This window comes from Mus caroli, unplaced genomic scaffold (assembly GCF_978045245.1).
Source record: "Mus caroli unplaced genomic scaffold, Mus_caroli_1 scaffold_8, whole genome shotgun sequence".
Lineage (NCBI taxonomy): Eukaryota > Metazoa > Chordata > Mammalia > Rodentia > Muridae > Mus > Mus caroli.
The window spans coordinates 53495835-53517975 of record NW_028227263.1 but is presented as its reverse complement, the minus strand read 5'-3'; the positions used below and the strand labels follow the sequence as shown (position 1 = coordinate 53517975).

At 41.2% G+C, this 22141-nt stretch overlaps 1 pseudogene; it reads left to right on the top strand.

Moving 5' to 3' along the window:
• LOC147002937 (lysosomal Pro-X carboxypeptidase-like) overlaps positions 1-22141 on the top strand; it is a 66836-nt pseudogene that overhangs the window by 31526 nt on the left and 13169 nt on the right.

The window sequence follows — 22141 nt, the reverse complement described above, 5'->3', positions numbered from 1 at the left end:
CTCCAGCAGACCCTGCCCCTCTTAGGGCTCTGCAGTGGGAATAAAGGCTTGCGGGGCAGACTCTGTCCTTAGAAGGTCAGAAGTGGAAAGATAATGTGGGAACAGTTCCCAGAGAGTTGACCAGAAGGAGATGCTGGAAGGGCAGATCCTCGCCCTCCCTGGTTCTAGACAGCTTCCTTTGCAAACTAAACTATCATGATTGCATGTTCACCTCTGTGTGTAGATTTCCTGGGAGATCGTTTAGTAGGGAAGATTTTAGCCAGATGCAGGAGGATTCAGTTCTTACGTTTGTTACTTGGATGTTTAAAACTGAGAAAGCTTTTAACTCTACACTTTAGACTTCTCATCTGCCAAATGGGTATAATGAAAACATCTGTTTCCTAGTGTTTTGAAGACTACATACAATCAAGAAACTTGTAGAAATGTAATGTTAATAGATGTTGACACATTACTTAGATCTCTTTTGAAAGATAAAATTACCCTCGAAATGGATGCAGGCTAATAATCGCCAGTGGAATCATTTATCACTTCAGTTAAACTGCTTCCAGTCAAAGCCTGAGGTCAACTCCACAGAGCTTGGTTCCTTCTCTTAAGACATTGCAGTCTGGTGGTGCAAGGCATTCATGTGAGTTCCTGCTGCAGCAGGTATAGGAGCTCTTTGCAGCCCTCTGGTGTGGAGGGGAGATAGATGGCCAGCTCTGCTGGGCTGGGGCATGCAGGGGAAGGTTGTGTGAGCTGGGTGTGGTGAGAGTGAGCATCTCCCTGAAAAAGCAGTGGGGATCTCGAAAACCACAGGTATCAGGATAACATACCCATTATCCCCTCAGGTAGCTCCTCTAGTTCCTTATAGATTGGTGAAAATGACCAAAGCCATTTGAAGTTCCGATGCCATGTTAGGTAGTGGTAGCTTATCAAATACCAACAGGATTCATGAGGCTTTTAATCCATGTTAAACCGACTGACCAATTAAGGCTGTCCACCTTGGATGCTTTCTTAGGATGGATTCAGAGGGCACCGTCCAGTTAAAGGGAAAGAGGCAGTGAATGATTAGTGAGGAGCCAGCAGTGTGGAGTAAGGAAGTCTAGGGGCCTGGGTGAATGCTCTGCATTACAGCCTGTGTGAACACTGAGCCTTGTGTCTGTGTCCTTGCCTGTAAAACCACAGTGCCTGATTCTTGTCCAGTGTGCTATTTACATGAATTATTACAGGTGCAGTTAGAACAGTATCTGACACATTGCAAGCAATAATTAATAACAGCTGCTGTTAGCTACTTTTTAAAATTGGATATTTTCTTTATCTACATTTCAAATGTTATCCCCTTTTCTGGTTCCCATCCCCTGAAGCCCCCTATCTCATCCCCCATCCCCTTGCTTCTATGAGGGTGTTTCCACTCCCCACCCATTCCGGCCTCCCCCCTCGAATTCCTTTACACTGCGGCATTGAGCCTTCACAGAACCAAGGGCCTCTTCTCCCACTGATGCCTGACGAGGCATCATATCTGCTACATATGCGGTTGGAGCCATGGGTTCCTCCATGTATACTCCTTGGTTGGTGGTTAGTTTCTGTTAATTTCCCAATATGTAAGATTAAAGTTCCAAGGGGGTTTAGTGTGGGTATCGGAAGAAGAGGAGGCATCTGTGATGCAGGGACAGCCAAAGGCTAGATTGTGCTTTGTGTTTCTGCTTTGAGACAGGCTCATTTTCCTCAGCTCAGGCTGCTCTGGAATTACTGTGTTGTACAGGTTGGCTTTGTACTAGGGGATGGCGAAGCCTTCTCTCTATCTCTTACCTGAGGAGGGTGCAGGTGCTGCCATCATACCTGCATACAGAACCCATTTTCATTTGTTGCACTTAAGATCATGTGATGGGATGTTCAAAAGTGGAACAAGGATCACATACCCGTAGAAGACACATAAACTGCACAATATTTTAGAGAACTCTTCCTGGTCCAGCTCAATACCTAGTTCATATACTCTGCAAATGTTCAATGTGACTATTTTTTCATCCTAGTTTTACTTATGGATTTGTGAATATTTGCTAGGGGTTCATGTGAGATGTGGCTGAGGACGAAAGCTTTGCTGGTGTTTGCTGAACATCGATACTATGGGAGTCCCTTCCCTTTGGTCAGGCCTTATTTAATGTAAGTACACGTTTTTCTTCAAGGATGTCCCTTTAGGAAACATAGGGGAGGGTCTCATGTATCCCAGGGTGTCCTGTTTTCATGTTCAAGTGCTAAGATCACTGGTGTGCAGCAGACATTTTACGTGTTTTCACATGGTTCTGGGATGGATCCCAGGGTTTCACACTTCATAGGCAACCACTCTTCCAACAGAACTATATCCCCAGCACTGTACACTTCTCTCTCTCTCTCTCTCTTCCTTCCATCTGTTCATTTGTTCGTTCTTTTGTTCTTTCTTTTTCCTCCTTTTTATTGCTTTTGAGACAAGAATGGGATTACATAGTTCATTCTAGCCATAAACTCATGATTCTTCTTTGTTAGTCTCCTAAGTACTGGAATTACAGGTATGTGCAACTGTTACCAGTCACTGGGGGTTCTTTTGCACATCTGGATGGTAGTCGTGGGTGGGATAAGACGCTGGTTTCTGGAAGACTATAGTTTCCCTCAGTGTCTGAGAGCAGCGAGTTATGCCAATAGCCAGGCAGAAGCTGCAACAAGTAGCAACTGCTATTGTGACAGAACTTGGCTGGCTTTGGGTTTTGGGACCCTTAGCTTCATGGGTCACAGTCCCCTTCAGACCTTGGGTACTGGGGCCCTTGAATTTTGGCAGCAGTTGGTGTAGAAGCTCCCATCCTTGAGTCTAAGGCTATTGGCCTAGGAGACTCCACAGTTGTCTGAATGCTTGAGATGACCAGGTCCTGAAACTCTGGGGTAAAGCACATGGAGGAGGGGAGGGCACGGGCCTATCAGTTGTCCCGTGTATTCTTCACTCTCTGGATCCCTGTGGCTTCTGTAGTTCAGGAGCTCTGACCTAGGGCCTCAACTTTCCTTAGCTATGCTGCCAGCTCACACCTCCTCTCTGCTGTGTTTGTCTGACAGTTAGCCTAGAACTCCAAAGTCCTTTCAGGCCACTTCCTCCATTCTCCCTCTGTGTCAACAGATCTTGGAGGTCAGCAACTGTTTTAGTTCCTTCTTCTTTTTAGGGGTGTGTGTGTGTGTGTGTCTATGTGTGTGTGTGTGTGTGTAAGTGGTGAAGAAAAACAGGCTCTGTCATGTAGAATTGGTGACCACTAGGCAAGGAGGAGAGTTATGTTTTCAGGATCAGAGATATGCAGGATCATCGGCAATTTTAAAAAGTGTCTCAGATACACCGCAGTGACAATTCTTTTATAACGTTAGCTTTATTTCAGAAACAAAGTTATCCTTCAAACCTCATAAACCCATTGACATCCACCCACAAAACAAGACCTGTGTTTATAAGTTGTAGGCTTGAGAAGGCTACCTGCAGGGACACTTGGGTGATTGTGTTTTTTTTTCTTGGCAGGACAGCATTATGTATTCTAGAGGACACAGAATGTATGGTGACAGACTACTGCCATGTACGCAAGCAGACAAAGAACTATGGCTTGACAATTCTCCTTGGGGCTTGTGAGAAATTTCTGCACAACATCTCACTCAGCCATAGGCTGACTGCTTTTCTAAATGTACTGTAGGCCAAGTGGGCCCTGCCACTAGACAGAAGAACTCTTAAGGCTGAGTGAGCTCAGACACTGGGAATCTCAGAGACTTGAGATGAGCTTCTCTACCTGTTTCTTTACTTGCTCTGTGACACAAAACCATGACACCCCACTGAGGGGACTGTGGGCTGTCAGTCATGTACTGCATCACCTGGGGCCCTTACATGCAAATAGGACATCACTAACATCTCAAACGGAGCCAATAGGATACACCTACCCCTAAATCCCATTTCACTCCTCAATGTATATAAAGTCCCTGTCCACATGGAATTAAGCACAGAAATTATTTCATTGAAGATCATATGAGGGTGGCTTTTTACTGAGCTGTAATACTTGGGGGAAGAATTCTCTCTCCTGAAGCATTTGTCACTGGACCTTGAACCCATCTGACTAGCCAGGCTCACACTGCTGCCACCTCTGCCTCTGCCACTGTCCCTGCCCTTGCTCAAGGGACCTTGGCTATCTGCCTGGAACAGTCTGCCCAGACCTCTTCACTTCTCTTCTAAGAACAGTAACACTTTCAGCATTCCAGGCAGGACCAGATCCTCCTGGAACCTATTCACCCTGGCTCTCCTTTGCCTTCTGGGCAGACACCAAATGGCAACACACCTCCATTGTTTTATGTTTGTGAAGGTGGCTTAAAGATTTAAAATAAAATTATAAACCACACCAAATAGTTGTTTACATTTCTTGACAACATCAGAACTGTGGCACTAGAGTTCATGTGGTAAAAATTCTTAAATAGGTCAAGTTATGTCTGCTGTTGGAGAGTTGTGTTTAGAGATGGGCTTGGTATTGTTTTTGTATTGCATTCTTCAGGAGATTGAGAGAGAGAGAGAGAGAGAGAGGGAGAGAGAGAGAGAGAGAGAGAGAGAGAGAGAGAGAGAGAGAGAGAGAGAGAGAGAGAGAGAGAGAGAGAGAGAGAACATTTGATGCAAAACGTATTATGTTCTACAAACTTAAATTACTTTTTGTGACTTGTTGGATACCCTGTCCTGTGAGTGCACATTTTGGACTCAACTTTCTGGAAATTCTATTTGAAGGAAATCATATAAGACTCAAGTTCTGTTGTGGACATAAACTGTGCCTAGGCTTTGACAGTGTGAGCATTTCCACCCGTGTTCACCCTCTCAATCCTCAGGATTCTGAGCACTTGAACTTCCTGACATCAGAACAAGCACTGGCTGATTTTGCAGAGTTAATCCGACATCTGAAGAGAACAATTCCTGGAGCTGATGATCAACCTGCCATCGCCATTGGGGGCTCTTATGGTGGCATCCTTGCAGCTTGGTTCAGGATGAAATATCCTCATTTAGTAGTTGGGTAGGTGCATTTATGCTAGACACAAGCATGAGCATGATTCAAACAAAATCAGAGATTGGTTCAGAGTAAAAAGCGTGTTTCCAATTTCTGCTGCCCGTATACTCTTGGATATGTGACTGTCTACAGGAGTGTGGTTGACCTACCACTGGCCACACTACTAAAAACTACAGAGTTAATGATAGAACCTCATGCTACACCCCTCTCTATGCTAGGATTTTATTTTGTTTTATTTTGCCTGGCTTGAGCTTGTTGTATTAAAACTTAGGTGAGTTATAGCTTCTTCCTTTCCCTTCTGGCAGCTTCTGCTCATATCCAGCAGTTTTTTCTGATTGGATTTGATCCAGAATTGATTTCCTGTGGTGTGTTTATGAAGATTGTAACTGAAGATTTTAGGAAAAACAGTGTAAAATGTTCAGAGAACATCCACAGGTCTTCGGGTGCCACTAACTGATTTTCAAATACAGGTAAGTTTTGCCTAAAGGAATGATTTTACATTTTTAGTTGAATTTAATTTATTCAGTACTTTCACTTAATTAAAAAAGTCTTTTATGAATATGGATATTCTGCCTGTATGCATACTTCTGTATCATGTGTGTGCCTGATGTCCGCAGAGGTAAGAAGAGGATATCTGATCCTCTGGAACTCAAGTTACAGATTGCTGTGAGGTTCCATGTAGATACTGGGAATTGAACCTATGTCCTCTGGAAGAATATCCACTGCTCTTAACTGTTGAGCTATCTTTGCAGCTCTGCCCTTACTTTTGTAAGCACATATTCTAGTAAAACATAATATCAATATTGAAAATAAGAGAAATCAAAATGCATGGGCTGATGAGTTGCTTGACGTAATTATTATCCAGATCAATAGAGAACATTTCCAGGCTTTCAGAAATATATGTATACGGGTAATTTTTGCCTAGCATCTTTGTTCAGTGTTCTATGTTAGCTGTATCTGTTTGTTTTAATTGGTTGCTTATTCATTCACATTGTTCTATAGTGTTCTTATTTATTTCAAATTAAATAAATATTAAATATTTTAAATTAAAATGAGACATAATAACAAATATTAATTTTGGTAAGTCCCACAATGAAGTTCCACTTGTCTGTCATGGAATTATCAAACGTCATTAAAGCATTTTGTTGAATTTTTGTGCAAAAATTCTTGGTGAAGTGGCACGGAAAGTTGTATTTTCTGTAATGCAAAGTGAAGAAGAAGAGATCCATGGAGGCTTCTGTTGACTAGCATTTTTCAGCTACCAGCAATGTCGCTTTGTCTGCAGGCAGTGGTCTACCATGGCTTACCAGAGTCTTTTATCTGTGTACTTCCCTAAACTCTGAGGATATTCAACGCCTGAGTGACTGGATCCTTGAGACCTGGGTGAACCTGACCATGATGATCTACCCAATACCTGGCCAACTTTTTAAAGCTTTTGCCTTCTTGGCCTATCAAGGTAACAGGACAATATCCTATCCTCATTTACAAACTACGTTTTGGCTTTTGCCAGAGGAAGATATACTGATGATGTAGGGGCTCTGTGGAGCTAGCGGTTCCGATTAGAGGTCCTATTAGCTAGAGGTTCTAATCCTCTGATTATGTTACCTTGGATGTTTTAAATATCCTCTCTTAGCCATAGCTTCCTCTTCTGAGAATTGAGGATAAAAAACACCAATTATTGCATAAGACCAATGGTTTCTGTTAATAGAATAATTGCTGTATACTGAATCCTGGGCTATACTTGATATATGCGGCTTATCCAATTTTGTGATATATGTATTATGCCTAATGTATGTAACACATGGAAGAAACTTGATAAGCGGCCATTTTATAACAGTGCTATCGTTATTCAGTGAGGTGCTAAACATTGTAAATGCTACATGTATGAAGGGTGATCTGTATGCTGAGCAGCAGGTTGGGAAAGGGTATCTTCTAGACGTTAATGGGAGGGCATGGCCCCAAGCTGCTACTTATTCCTTAGCATCCTAGATGACAACTACCTCCTTGAGTTGCCTCATTTTTGTCCCGTATGCCTCAGACAGATATCAATAGCTGCAAATCCTTACCCTAAGATTCGAATTTATGGTCCTGAGAAGTATAAATAAAGACAATGATTTTAGGTTCTACAGAGGCATGGACCACCCTTTGTAAACTTAAGTTATCGTTATAATTTTAAAGATTCTTTTGCTGTCCACATCAGTTATTGTATGTTTTTTTTAAAACTATTCTCCTGTTAAGAATAAGAGTTTTTAAAAGCAAATGACAGTTATGTTCTGAGGGTCTTTTTGACTCCACAGCTAGAATGAGCGCTGGAAATGAAAATATAATTGGTTACATGAGAGCCAAGTTCCAAAAGCTCTTTCAACTGTCCCACTGAACTACTAAAACGACACCTTGCTTAAAATGCTTTAATTAAAACAAAATAAGTCCACTTATTCTCAGTTATTTTCCTTTATGTATAAAGTGAACATTGTGCACGTAACGGGCTGGAAACGAACCTGCACTGAATTAAGCTGGACGTTGATAATACAAAGTTATTATTATTATTTTGAGATAGACAAAGCTCACTTTGTAGCTTAGGGTGGTCTAGAACTGTCCACCCTATACAAAACCCACTTGTCTTGCCTTTGGCTTGTGAGCCGCCCATTGCCAGTTTCTTCTCTTCCCACAGTTAGCTAAACATTTAATTTTCACCGATCCTTTCTTACTGCGTCTCGCTCCTGAGCTCGGCTTCAGCCCTCTCTGCTCTCTGCTCATTCTTTTTCTCCTTTCTTGACCCTATCTGTCCTCACAGCCCACTAATCCCTGGAACAGTACCGAGCTGGGGACTGCTCTTTCACTTGGATGGTTCCATTTAGCCAGAACTCCTCCTCCCTCTGATGCACTTCCTCCTCTGTAAAGGGCTGACAATCAGCAGACCTTTTCTGAGTCTGTAACTCAGGCTTAGTGCGGTGAGATAACAGTTGGGTTGTGAGAGAAAGGGTTATTTCCAATTCCAGTCTGTACCATGTACATCTCTAGAGTATCCTCGGGCAGTGACTAAATGCCGTTTTCCATGTCAATTCAGCTATCGTGCTCTCTAATTTGTCTTTCACATTGTCTCTATTTGCTTTTGTTTACTGTTAACAGAAGCTGCAACAGTCATGCAGAAATAATCATGGACTTGGCCGGCAGAACACAGGGAGGAAGAGAAAAGAGAAATAGAAAACCTCTGTCATTTGACAGTTCAGGCCACATTAAAAATCACAGCACTTCTTTTTAGCTTAGAAAGCGCTTTTAAAGAAGGCTGCAGTTCCTTAAATTTTGTAGTCTCTCTTTTAGCTGATAGCAAGTTAAATACTTTCATGTTTCTAGCTTAGTCTTCTGGGCATGCAAATACACACGGTGAAATAGTAAGACATAAAAGGGGAAATCTCTTCTGTTTGTCTTGGCGTTTGATAATGTATGCACCCTCTCTGGGTGGTTTAAGCGGTTTAGATGCATTCTATGAAAAGAGAGCTTTTACTGACAAAACTAATGTGATTATCGGAGGCAGTGTGAGAGGGATGCTGGAGCCCTAGAGAAAGAGAATCTGGTCTAAAAGCTCAATGTATCAGTTTAATCCTTCTTCTAATGGGGGGATGGAGGGAAGGTACTCTGCAGAGAAGATTGGCCTTTTTGTTTTTTAAGAATATCTTCTTCCTTTTAAACAATTGTGTCTTTTCCTTACCTCCGTTTTCTTTTATTCAAACCCTTATCCTCCTAGGCACAGGCACCTAAGGCTTTCAAGCAAACCATTATCCTTACTTTCTTGCCAATAAGTTGGCAGAAAGAGCAGGAAACAATGGGGTGCACATCTGATCAGTCTAACATTGCATGGATGTTCTACTTTCTACACCTCTGTTATTTGGCAACGAAGTAGCTTTTGTAGCCCAGGCTAGCCTGGAACTTGTAATCCTCTGGTTTATCCTCCCCAGAGCTGAGGCTTGTCCCAATCCACCTGGCTTCTACACCGTTTCTGTACTTTTTACAAAATTTAATGTGCATTGGTCTTTATCCTACGTGTGTGTTTGTGTGAGGGCGTTGGATCCACTGGAAGTTGAGTTACAGACATTTGTGAGTTTCCCTATGGGTGCTGGGAATTGAACCTGGGTCCTTTGGAAGAGCAGTCAATGTTCTTAACTGCTGACTCATCTCTCCAACCCCTATTTCTGTACTTTTAAAAAATTAGATATTTTCTTCATTGACATTTCAAATGTTATCCCGAAAGTCCCCTATACCTTCCCCCCACCCTGCTCCCCAACCCACCCACTCCCGCCTCCTGGCCCTGGCATTCCCCTGTAATGGGGCATATAATCTTCGCAAGACCAAGGCCTCTCCTACCAAGGTTGGCCAACTAGGCTATCTTCTGCTACATATGCACCTAGAGACATGAGCTCTAGGGGTACTGGATAGTTCATATTGTTGTTCCACCTATAGGGTTGCAGACCCCTTCAGTTCCTTGGGTGCTTTCTCTAGCTCCTCCATTGGGGGCCCTGTGTTCCATCCTATGGATGACTGTGAGCATCCACTTCTGTATTTGCCAGGCAATGGAATAGCCTCACAAGAGACAGCTATATCAGGGTCCTGTCAGCAAAATCTTACTGGCATATGCAATAGTGTCTGGGTTTGGTGGCTGTTTATGGGATGGATAACCTGGTGGGGCAATCTCTGGATGGTCCCTCCTTCTGTCTCAGCTCTAAGCTTTGTCTCTGTAACTCCTTCCATGAGTATTTTGTTCCCTGTTCTAAGGAGGAATGAAGTATCCATGCCAGAGGTTCATTTATTGTTGAGAATAGTTTTTGTTATCCTAGGTTTTTGTTATTCCAGATGAATTTGCAACTTTCCCTTTCTAACTCGGTGAAGAATTGAGTTGGAATTTTGATGGGGATTGCATTGAATCTGTAAATAGCTTTTGGCAAGATAGCCATTTTTACTATATTAATCCTACCAATCCATGAGCATGGAGATCTTTCCATCTTCTGAGATCTTCTTTGATTTCTTTCTTCATAGACTTGAAACTCTTATCATATATGCCTTTCACTTCCTTAGTTAGAGTCACAGAAAGGTATTTTATATTATTTGTGACTATTGTGAAGAGTGTTGTTTCCCTAATTTCTTTCTCAGCCCATTTATCCTTTGTGTAGAGAAAGGCCACTGATTTGTTTGAGTTAATTTTATATCCAGATACTGCACTGAAGCTGTTTATCAGGTTTAGGAGCTCTCTGGTGGAATTTTTAGGGTCACTTTTATATACTATCATATCATCTGCAAAAAGTGATATTTTGACTTCTTCCTTTCCAGTTTGTATCCCCTTGATCTCCTTTTGTTGTTGAATTGCTCTGGGTAGGACTTCAAGTACTATATTGAATAGGTAGGGAGAAAGTGGGCAGCCTTGTCTAGTCCCTGATTTTAGTGGGATTGCTTTGAGTTTCTCTCCATTTAGTTTGATGTTTGCGACTGGTTTGCTATATATTGCTTTCATTATGTTTAGGTATGGGCCTTGAATTCCTGATGTTTCCAAGAATTTTATCATGAATGGGTGTTGGATTTTGTCAAATGCTTTCTCAGTATCTAACGATATGATCATTGTGGTTTTTGTCTTTGAGTTTGTTTATATAGTGGATTATGTTGATGGATTTCCAACATAATCATCATAATCAATAATTAAACCATCCCTGCATCCCTGGGATGAATCCTACTTGGTCAGGATGGATGATTGTTTTGATGTGTTCTTGGATTCAGTTAGCGAGAATTTTATTGAGTATTTTTGCCTAGATATTCATAGGGAAATTGGTCTAAAGTTCTCTTTCGGTGTTGGGTCTTTATTTGGTTTAGGTATCAGAGTAATTGGGTAGAGTACCTTCTGATTTTATTTTGTGGAATAGTTTGAGAGAATTAGGTCTTCTTTGAAGGTCTGATAGAACTCTGCCCTAAACCCATCTGGTCCTGTGCTTTTTTTGGTTGGGAGACCATTAATGACTGCTTCTATTTCTTTATGGGAAGTGGAACTGTTTAGATCGTTAATCTGATCCTGATTTAACTTTGGTACCTGGTATCTGTCTAGGAAATTGTCTATTTCATCCAGGGTTTCCAGTTTGTTTGTTTTTTTTTTTTTTTTTTTTTTTTTTTTTTTTTTTTTTTTTTTTTTTTTTTTGTTGAGTATAGCCTTTTGTAGTAGGCTTTTCTGGCTTTCATAGTCTCTGGTGAGAAGTCTGGTGTAATTCTAATAGGTCGCCTTTATATGTTACTTGACCTTTTTCCCTTACTGCTGTTAGTATTCTGTCTTTATTTAGTGCATTTGTTGTTCTGATTATTATGTGTTGGGAGGAATTTCTTTTCTGGTCCAGTCTATTCGGAGTCCTGTAGTCTTCTTGTATGTTCATGGGGGATCTCTTTCTTTAGGTTAGGGAAGTTTTCTTCTATAATTTTGTTCAAGATATTTACTGGCCCTTTAAGTTGAAAATCTTCATTCTCATCTATATCTATTATCTGTAGGTTTGGTCTTCTCATTGTGTCCTAGATTTCCTGTATATTTTGAGTTAGAATCTTTTTGGATTTTGCATTTTCTTTGATTGCTGTGTTCATGTTTTCAATGGAATCTTCTACACCTGAGATTCTCTCTTCCGTCTCTTCTATTCTGTTGCTGATGCTCACATCTATGGGTCCTGATTTCTTTCTTAGGATTTCAATCTCCAGAGTTGTCTCCCTTTGGGTTTTCTTTATTGTTTCTACTTCCATTTTTAGATCTTGGATGATTTTGTTCAATTCAGGACCTGTTTGGTTGTGTTTTCCTGTAATTCTTTAAGGTATTTTTGTGTTTCCTCTTTAAGTACTTCTACCTGTTTAGCAGTGTTCTCCTGTATTTCTTTAAGTGGGTTATTAATGCCCTTCTTAAAATCCTCTACCACCATCATGAGATATGATTTTAAATCTGAGTCTTGCTTTTTGTGTGTGTTGGGGTATCCAGGACTCACTGTGGTGGGAGTGCTGGGTTCTGATGATGTCGAGTGGTCTTGGTTTCTGTTAGTAAGATACTTAATGTTTGCCTTTCGCCATCTGGTAATCTCTCCTGTTAGATATTCTAGTTGTCTCAGGCTGGAGCTTGTTCCTCCAGTGATTCTTTAGCTTCTGTCAGCACTCCTGGGAGTCCAACTCTTTCCTGAGTCCCAGTGGTCTGAGCATTCTCTGCAGGCAAGCTCTCCTCTTGCAGGGAAGGTGCACAGAAATCTGGAGCTCAGATCCACCTCCTGAAGCCTGGGGTCAGAGCCCTCCCTGGAGACTGACTCTCCTTTGGAGGGGAAGGTGCCCAGGGGTCTGGGTCTCAGCTCTGCCTCCTGGCTGAGGATGAAGGCCCTAAGGGACCCTATCCAAGAAGCTTTGTTGCTTCTGAGGCCCAAGTGCTCTCCTGTGTGGACTTGTCTCTGAGAGACCTGGGATACAAGATGGCACTCTCACCTGAGTCCCAGGGTCAGAGCCCTCTCTGGAGGCCGACTCTCCTGAGTGACCCTAAGATCCTGGGTGTGCTACGACCATCTGAAGAGTTCGTGCCCAAGGTGGCGTGGGGCTGGCTCAGACCAGAGGAACTCCAGCTGCTATTGGGCTGTCCTGTGTCCCTGTTCCTGCTGGCACAAGCCCCTCCGGGTTGTTTTGGAATAGATGTGGCATTCCACTCAACAGTGGTCCCAAGATTCTGGGTGTGCTAGGGTACCTGTCGTGTGGAGAGTCCTCTGGGGACTTTGGGACCGTCCGCCAAGTTTGTGCCCACAGTCTGTTTCTGTACTTTTTAAAACTAGAATTATTAAAATGGATTTCCAATGCTTTAAACTTTTTTCTCTTAGATTTATTTTTATGTGTTTTTTTGTTTTTATTTTTTAATTTAATTTTTTTTTTTTTGCCTGCATGTGTGTATGTGTACTGTGTGAATATTTGATGTCCAGAGAAATCTGAACAGAGCATTAGAGCTTCAAAAATTAGAGTTAGGGACCGTTATGAGTCACCATCTGAGTGGTAGAAAACAAACCCAGGTCCTCTGCAAGAGCAACAAATGCTCTTAATGCAAAGCCACCTTTCTAGTCTCTCTTTTCAGGAGTTTTTTGAGTGAGTATTTGCATATAGTAGGAAACAGAAATTCTATTTGAGGCAAGTGGCTAGTACTGAGTATCCTGTTAATCTACTATTTTAGTTTCTTCTAAACTATTGAGAAGGTATTTAAATTTATACTGTAATAAAATTACTCTCCAGTTTATTTTTTATTAAAAACAAAATATATAAAGACAACCAAACAATTAAAAGCATATTTTTATGATGATAATTGCAAAAGCTGGGCATGGTGACACAGGCTTGTAATCCTAGCTACCTGAGAGGCTAAAGCAAGAAGACTACACACTTGAAGGCAGCTTGGGCAATTTGGTGAATGATTCTCTCTCTTTCTCTCTTTGTTACACACACACATACACACACACACACACACACACACACACACACACACACACACACTCACACACACACACACACACACATACACACTCACACACACTCACACTCACAAACATTCCAAACAAAACTAACAACTCACAAATTAAGGAGCATGGTGCAGGGAATATTTGTGTGGTAAGTAGCTTGAGAGGAAGTGGATGTTGTGTTGTTTTAGAGTCTCTTCCTGATTGCTTTCTCATTACATCACACCCCTCCCACCCCTGGTCCTGGAAGTAACTAGCAGTGACTAATTTGTTGGCTAATATTTGCAACCTATCAAGATTAAATTGAAGTATCATGTGAGGTTGTACCAAAGTGACTTATAAATGTGACAGATTCACATGGTTTTGACGTAATACTTATGTACTTTAGGCACATCACACATCTGAATATAGAGTCTGTGGCCATTTCCTCTTGAATCACTGGACTCTTGAGAAGGCAATGAATAGTTCAGAGGCTGTGTGTACCCTTATCACAGCAATGCTTTTTGAAGCTTTGGGCTTTCTAAGTAGAACACAAGGAGACTGTGTTCCTTTATAAAAAAGCAGCAGGCCTTACAATGTTTGTTTCCTATGAACCAGTAATTTCTTCAAGAAATTATCTTTAAGTTGTTAAGGGTAAAGATTTAGCCATAGAGGCATACAGGTGTAATAATAAAAGGTTACAATGTTTCAAATGACCAATCTTAAGGTTTTATCTGGTTCTCAGTTCTCCAGCCTCATTGCTTCTCTGTGAATTGTTTTATATTGGTGAGTGCCCCTCTGAAGGGTTGGTTGCTCAGAACTGAACCCGGTCCTCCCAGGAGCTTCTGCCTTCAGAAGGGTGGTGGGTCCAGGACTCCTCCTAATTTGATCATGGAATTTCTATCAGCAGAGGCCAAGTCTCTGCCAGTGATGTCCTGGGGCTGTAGAAACCTATGTACTGTTATCTGGTGCCAGTCTCCAGCCACGCTTGTGTCTTTTAAGAGACAATAACTGCTCTTTGTAGAGATGGCTATTCATGGGGACTCCTTTTCTTTTCTCTACAGAGGCCCAGTGTTCCTGATGTAAGAGGGGGGTGTAAATGCCAGCATGTGAGTCATTCCTACTTGCTGCTGAGTTTTAGGTACTTGTACGTCGGCTCCTCTTTTCTCTTGCCTAGCTTCGGCATCCCTGGCCTCACCCGCCACAGTGCCTGAACAGAATGGTTTCTTGTGCATCTACTCTGTAGTTCCCTTGACCTTGGGAAGTGCTGAGTCTGCTCAAGGTGTTCCGATTCAGAAAGGCGTGGGAGGTCAGTTGCTGGTGATGGGTGGTCCAGCACATCTCATGATTGGCTCTTAGCCTCCCTATTGCTTGGTTATTTGTAACTGCTGTACATCTTAGGGATGCTTTCTGAGAAAACGGCTGTTTTTTTTTGTTTTTTTTTTTTGTTTTTTTTTTTTTAGGTATTTTCCTCATTTACATTTCCAATGCTATCCTAAAAGTCCCCCATACCCTCCCCCCCACTCCCCTACCCACCCACTCCCACTTTTTGGCCCTGGCGTTCCCCTGTACTGGGGCATATAAAGTTTGCAAGTCCAATGGGCCTCTCTTTCCAGTGATGGCCAACTAGGCCATCTTTTGATACATATGCAGCTAGAGTCAAGAGTTCCGGGGTACTGGTTAGTTCATAATGTTGTTCCACCTATAGGGTTGCAGATCCCTTTAGGTCCTTGGGTACTTTCTCTAGCTCCTCCATTGGGGGCCCTGTGATCCATCCAATAGCTGACTGTGAGCATCCACTTCTGTGTTTGCTAGGGCCCGGCATAGTCTCACAAGAGACCGCTATATCTGGGTCCTTTCAGCTAAATCTTGCTAGTGTATGCAATGGTGTCAGTGGAAAACGGCTGTTTTAAATGTTAGGTATTTAAATGTCAGTTTCCATGAATAATTAGTTTTCAGAGTAATAAATCATGGTTTTGACTTTTCACCTTCTTCAGCTGGCGTTTCCTATGGCTTTAGGTGTAACAGGTTTGTACTTCCAGGTTAGCACAGATCTGTTTCTTTATGTATATCTTGAGCATGGGCACAGAGTTTTTATGACCTTACAGGTATTTTTTTCTTTAAAAAGTTTTACATTTATTTATTATTTATTTCTCTCTCTTTCTCTCTCTCTCTCTCTCTCTCTCTCTCTCTGTGTATGTACATGCATACATGTGAGCATGTGAGTGTGTATGTGTGAATGCATGCTGGCACATGTGTGTCTGTGTGGTATCTGTGGGTGTGTATGCGATGGAAGGATTCTGAAAGTCAACTTGTGGGAGTTGGTTCTCTCTTTCTACCTTGTGGGCCCTTCAGATCTTCAGGCTTTACAGTAAATAGTGTTATCCACTGTTTTTTGTTTTGTTTTGTTTTTGGCATTTGACCTCATAGTTTTGTTGTTAGTTATTGTTGTTTGGTTTGGCTTTTTTAAGTCAAGGTCTCACTGCATAGCTCTGGTTGCCTTTGAACTTACTATGTAGACCAGGCTGGCCTCTGCCTTCTTAGAGCTGGGATTAAAGCTGTGTGTTATTATACCTGGTTTTCACAGATATTTTTGTGATTTTTTTTTTCACATTCTGGATTTCTAAAACTATAGGTTATCCCACTCAGAAGGAGCAGACAGTGGGTTCCTGGATCAAACTGATTACTTAGATAGGCTGTATTAGTGAGTTTGGGTACAACTGAGAAACTCTGCCTCAAGGAGTTAGATAAAGAGGGACTTAAGAAGACTCCTGATGTCAACCTTCAACCTCCATATGTACCTACCCAAATGTGCTTGCATATCCCACATAGATGTGTGTCTCACACATGTGAATACATATACATACAACATGAAAGAAGAGGCAGGTCTTCATATTTGCTAATCCACATCACCTCTTAAAGTTGATTGTCTAAGAACACGAAGTACCAATTAATAGTCCATAGAAAAATTGTCATGAATGGGCCAAGAAATGATTCATTTGGCAAAGTGAATTGCTTTATAAGCATGAAGACTCAAGTTTGATTCCCAGAAATCATGTAAACATGCTGGGTTTGTACTTATAATCCCAGGGCTGGGGCCACAGAGGTAGGAGGAGCTCTAGGATGGTCTTGCTTAACTGATGAACTCCAGGACAATAGGACCCTATCTCGAAGAAAGTGCACAGTGTTCTTGAGGTTAACCTTTGGCACACATGAGAATGCTCGAACACACACACACACACACACACACACACACACACACACATACACACACACACACACACAGAGAGAGAGAGAGAGAGAGAGAGAGAGAGAGAGAGAGAGAGAGAGAGAGAGAGAATGCCATGGAGAGCCACAGATTTTTCCCTATAATTTATTTCTTCTCTAGTCCTAGGCAGCATGGTGAGGAGGTGGGATAATTCCTTTCTCATTGCCTTCCTTTCTTGACCAGGGATGTGTCCTTAGCCCAGGCTTGAACCTCCAACAGCTGCTTTCTTTGAGGCAGAAGAATGGGGGTTCTTCCTTCCTGCCTTCTTCTCTTGACTAGTCTCTTCTTTTGATTAGACTTGCCTACTTTCTCTATTTTTTTCCATATGCAGTGGGAAGTCCCATCAAAGTGTTAACAGAATATGATGCAGATGGAGTGGCTTTGTCATTGGAACTGTTTCATACTTTCCTATGAGTATAGCACAGTGGAGAACATGTCTCTTAGAAGTAGAAATCCATAGGAATAAATTTCAGTTTCACCCCTTGCTAGCTGGTGAACTGGAACTAAAGTGATTTAACCTTACAGTTAGTTTCTTCTAGGCAAAGTAGTATACAATGATCTGGCTGGTAGGGTTTTGAGAATGAGATGATGCTGTATTGGTTATAAGCTCAAGGCTTAATAATCAGTAGGCATGGTAATTATTTAGTAATGATTCTATTGTTTGTGAATTTTCTCTCGTGTTTTATTATAAAATATTTCAAATATACAAAAAAGTTGAAAAACACTGGAGAGTAAACACTCATAAACTTAACTTGAACATGTTAGGGAAGAACTCTATCACTGATCTATATCTCTAGTCCTTACCTCCCAAGTTTTATAAATAGTATTTAAGTATATTTGACTTATGACAAGCATATTCACATAACAATCTTTTATTTATCTTATTGTAATACAATTCAAGGTAAATTATAGACATATCTCCCTAGATAAAGTTTTGTATTATAAACTAGAGTTCAATATTAGTTTATTATTATTATCATCATAATCATTATCATTGTTAATTTTGAGGCAGATTGTCAATATGTAGCCCTAGGTGTCCTGGACCTCACTATGTAGACCAGGCTGGCCTCAAACTCATAGAGATGCACCTGCCTCTGTCTCCCAAGTGCTGGGAATAAAGGTGTGCAATAGTACACATGAGCCTAGTTTATGATGAGTTTTAAATAATTTAATTTAAAATATAGACTGATAGACTTCATTATGACATATTCCTGCATGCCTCATTATGGTTGTTCCTTTCCTTCTCTTTTCCTGTATTTCTGTCTTCCATACCTGCTTGCATCCTTCTGCCCTCAGTGTTCCCCTTTCCAGTTATATATCACAATTCTTTTATGAGGGGAACAGAAATCTACATATAGCAGAATTCACAGTTTTGGGGGTAGTGTTGATTATGTAAGTCAGTCTCCTATGAAGATATGAAATGATTCTATACCTTGGAAAGTTTCCCATACATCCTCTGGACTGTTTCCATTTTGACTCCTAACCCAGAGTATTGCCTGTGATTTTCAGAGCTAGAATCTAGACAATTATTATAGGTTGATGACAGGAGCATTTATGAGCTGTGTGGTGGCATCATATCACAGATGTTGGAACTAGGAGCCCTTTTTCCCTGACAACAAATTTTTGTAAAAATATAGCCCTTCCATAAAAATGCAAAGGAGTGTATGGGCACAAAAGGATAACAGTGATGAGGAGATAAATTTTGATTGAAATACCAAAATGAAACCCAATACTTAGTATGGTAATTAAAAAAATGTTTCTCATTCATCAAACATTTAGTTATCTGAGACCTTCCTGTGCACTGTGAGAGACATTGTAGAATCAAATGAGTACAGATAGCACTATAGGGGTTGTGATAAAAATAGAAACAGGATATACTAGAGCACCAAGGAAGGCACAGTTTGGCTTTTCAGCCTTGAAAACAGATAAGGAAGATCTCAGAGAGGATGGGATATTTGAGCTGGCTATTATAAAGATTGAGATGGCCAGCCTTTATATAAGTAAAGAGTGAGAAGAGAGATTTGAAGATGAACAAGGGAGTGAAGGAGTGTTGTGGGGAATGGTTTTCCTAAACTGGAAAGGCTATCTAGATTAAGCTCAAGTGGCAAATATACCAGTAGAGCTTTGCACAACATGTTAATGTCTGCATTATTTCTGCAGTGCAGGGAGAATTTAAAAAGTTTATTTGTTTATAATATTTGTTTAGGAATACTATACTCAAGAGACTGAAAAACTTAAGGAATGAAGTTAGATTTGCGTTTGGCTGTTGTGGAAGTCACTGTAGAGCCTAGCCTGGCTTCATACCATACTTCCTGTCTCTGCCTCTAGTGTACTGGTGTTATGGGCATATGCAACCATGTCTAACTTCAGTTAGATGTTTAAGAGTGCTTTCTGGTAAACTTACAATCAAATTTCTTCTTTGTGTTATTGAACTATAATTTTATATTCATATCTGACTCGTCCTCTGTTTATCTTTCCAAAATGACAAGTAGTGTGCCAGTATCTGAGAAATCCCTTTATGTCTGACTTGCTGTTGATTCAGAACATTTATGAAGTTGTGAATGTGTATTATAACTACTCAGGCCAGTCCAGATGCAATACTATTTCTGAAACAAACATTGGCAATTTAGGATCTTGGGTTTGGGGGCTATCAGGTAATCATGTATGAGTCTTGGGGCAGTCTTTGCCCTTTGCTGGTATAGTTGTGCTACAACAGAGACCAGAGGAGAGTTTGTTACCTAACTTTCATTCATGTCTAGATGCTGTTGCATTATACCATGAGACTACCAATGATTTCTTTCATTCTGTCACCCACTCACCAGACACACAGTGAATGCTTATCATTGATCAAGCTCTCTTTATGCTTTGAATCTAAAGTCATAACATGATCTCATCAGTAAATAGTGAAAACTATAAGTACATTAGCACTATAGTAGACCTTTGCAAGTCCTGGAAAGGAGGCATTATATAGATATGTGGAAGAAGTGAAATCTAACTTGACTCTCTCTGTGTCAGAATTCTTTTATCTACACAGTAAGATTAATAATGGTGATGGTGGTGGTGGTAATATTTTTCTCTTAAAGTTGTCTTGGGGATTAAATATGATCATAGATGTGAAAGAATGCTCCTTGCAAAGACAGGAACATATGTTCCTCAGCTCTGTGACCTTTAAGCCATGTCTTTCTATTGGAAATAAGGAGTTTTGTGACATAGATGTGAAGTGGGCAGGGATCAAGCTTGGTTACAAGCTCAAACCCTGACTTTGCTACTCACCAGCAGAATGGTCTTCGATAACTCCTCTCTTCACTTCCTTTTCTGGCTTGCTTTCAGACCTGCATGGGAATAATCCTTTCTTTTTTCACTAATGGCATTGATGATGACATGTTTGAATCCTCGGTGTTGCATTTAGAAAAGTATTCTGATGACTGTTATAAACAGTGGAGTGTGAGGCCATGGACTTCCTGCAACACTACCACATATGGAGGCAAAAACATCTGCTCACACTCAAACATCATTTTCAGGTGAGTTTTGTTGGTCCCTAGAGGAACATTGGTTGTTGGGGACCCTTGCAGAATGGCTAAGGGACTAGACTTAGGAAAGGTAGTTAAGCAACATAGAATACACCAGTGAGCTCATTAAGCTTTCCTATTGAAATCTCTCCAGCAAGAAACAAAACATGAGCCTTTGTTCTCATTTGTTGTTACTATGATTAGTAACTGTCTTAGTTAGGGCTTCCATTGCCGTGAAGAGACATCATGACCAAGACAACTCTTATAAAAAGGCAAACATTTCATTGGGGCTGGCTTACAGTTTCAGAGGTTCAGTCCATCATCATCAGGACAGGAAGCATGGCAGCCTGAAGGCAGATATGGTTCAGGAGAAGGAGATGAGAGTTCTAATCTTGATGGGAAGGTAGCCAGAAGGAGGCCCTCTCTTCTGCACTGGGTGAAGCTTAGTACTAGAAACCCTCAAAGCCTACCTATGCGGTGACACACTTTCTTCAACAATTCACACCTCCTAATAGTGCCACTTCCCACGGGCCAAGGATATTCAACCACAGTAACTATAGCAATTATATTCCATATTGGTTCAACAGATAATTTTGAAGTGCCCACTCTATTTTCTTCTAAGTTCTATAAGATGTGAGACAAATTACCCAGAATTTTCACAACTTGTTTCAGAAGTAGTTAGTGATAGCCTTTCTTTGACTGAGGGCCACATGAGAACCATTGCGTTGAGACATTTACAGAAGTCCAGCTAGGTAGATGTAAAGGGAGAGTTCTTCCTTGGCCTGCATGAGTACACACCCATTTGTTATTCTTTGTCAGTGCTTACAAGAAGTAGCACATTTGACACAGAGTTAACCAAGTTGGCATCAGAGTTAACTGAGTCGGCTCTACGTATATCTGATTCTGACATCACTTTTTCATGTCTGGTTAGGCTGTCAACTATTCAGCTGGCAACCAGTTAATTAAAACATTCACCAAGGACTGGGAACATAACTCAGTTGTAAGACTGCTTGTCTGTTATGCAAGAGGCCGTGTTTCATGCCTAGTACTGGGAAAATAGTTCCGGAAATCTGTGAATGCCAACACATACATCTTCATTAGTGCTGTGGCGAAATTCTTTTTACTCTCTCTCTTAAACAAGAGTCAGATTGGGCTCTCTGTACACACACCCAGTGGTTTCTAACAATGAAAGTGCTGAAGGTTACTGCCAGCCTCGCTTAATTTAAGCCTGTGACTTCAGACTGAGTGCTATTTTTCAACCCAACAGATACCTGTTTCCAAATAAAAGGTGAGACCTCTGACAAAAAACAGATAGCTTCTTTTTTTTTTTTTAAATTCTGTTTCTCATTTTCAGTTGGACTCTTCAAAACTATACTATTAAGTTCAGCTGTGTAAAGTGGTTGCTGGAAGCTAGGAACATTGGAAGGACAATGAACATTGAAAAGGTGTCTGTACTTAGGTGTCTGTACTTGCCTCTGGATCTGGCTTCCTTATTAGTTCTGCTGCCACGGAATATCCAAGACTGGGTAATTTATAAACAGTGTAAACTTATTTATCACAGTTTTGGCAGCAGAAATCTAAGATGAAGGTTCTGACAGGTTCTGTATCTAGTGAAGTCATGGTCTCAGTTTCTAAGATGGCACCTTGAAGCCTGTAGTCATGTGTGGCAATTGTAGCCTCCCCCAGCCTTAAGCTGGCTGGTGCAGACCATGTAGCCACTGAGGTGGGGCCACCTGCGGTGCAGCTTTCCAACTTGGCTGGCTCCTTTTGAAGTGACAACTGCCCTGCTCTTCTGCTACCTGCCGAGAGGCTGAACCTGTCTTCCTGAGACATTCCTGAATAAGCAACAGACTGGTGACCAAGTGCTGGCAGCAGGGTGACAAAGCACCAAGG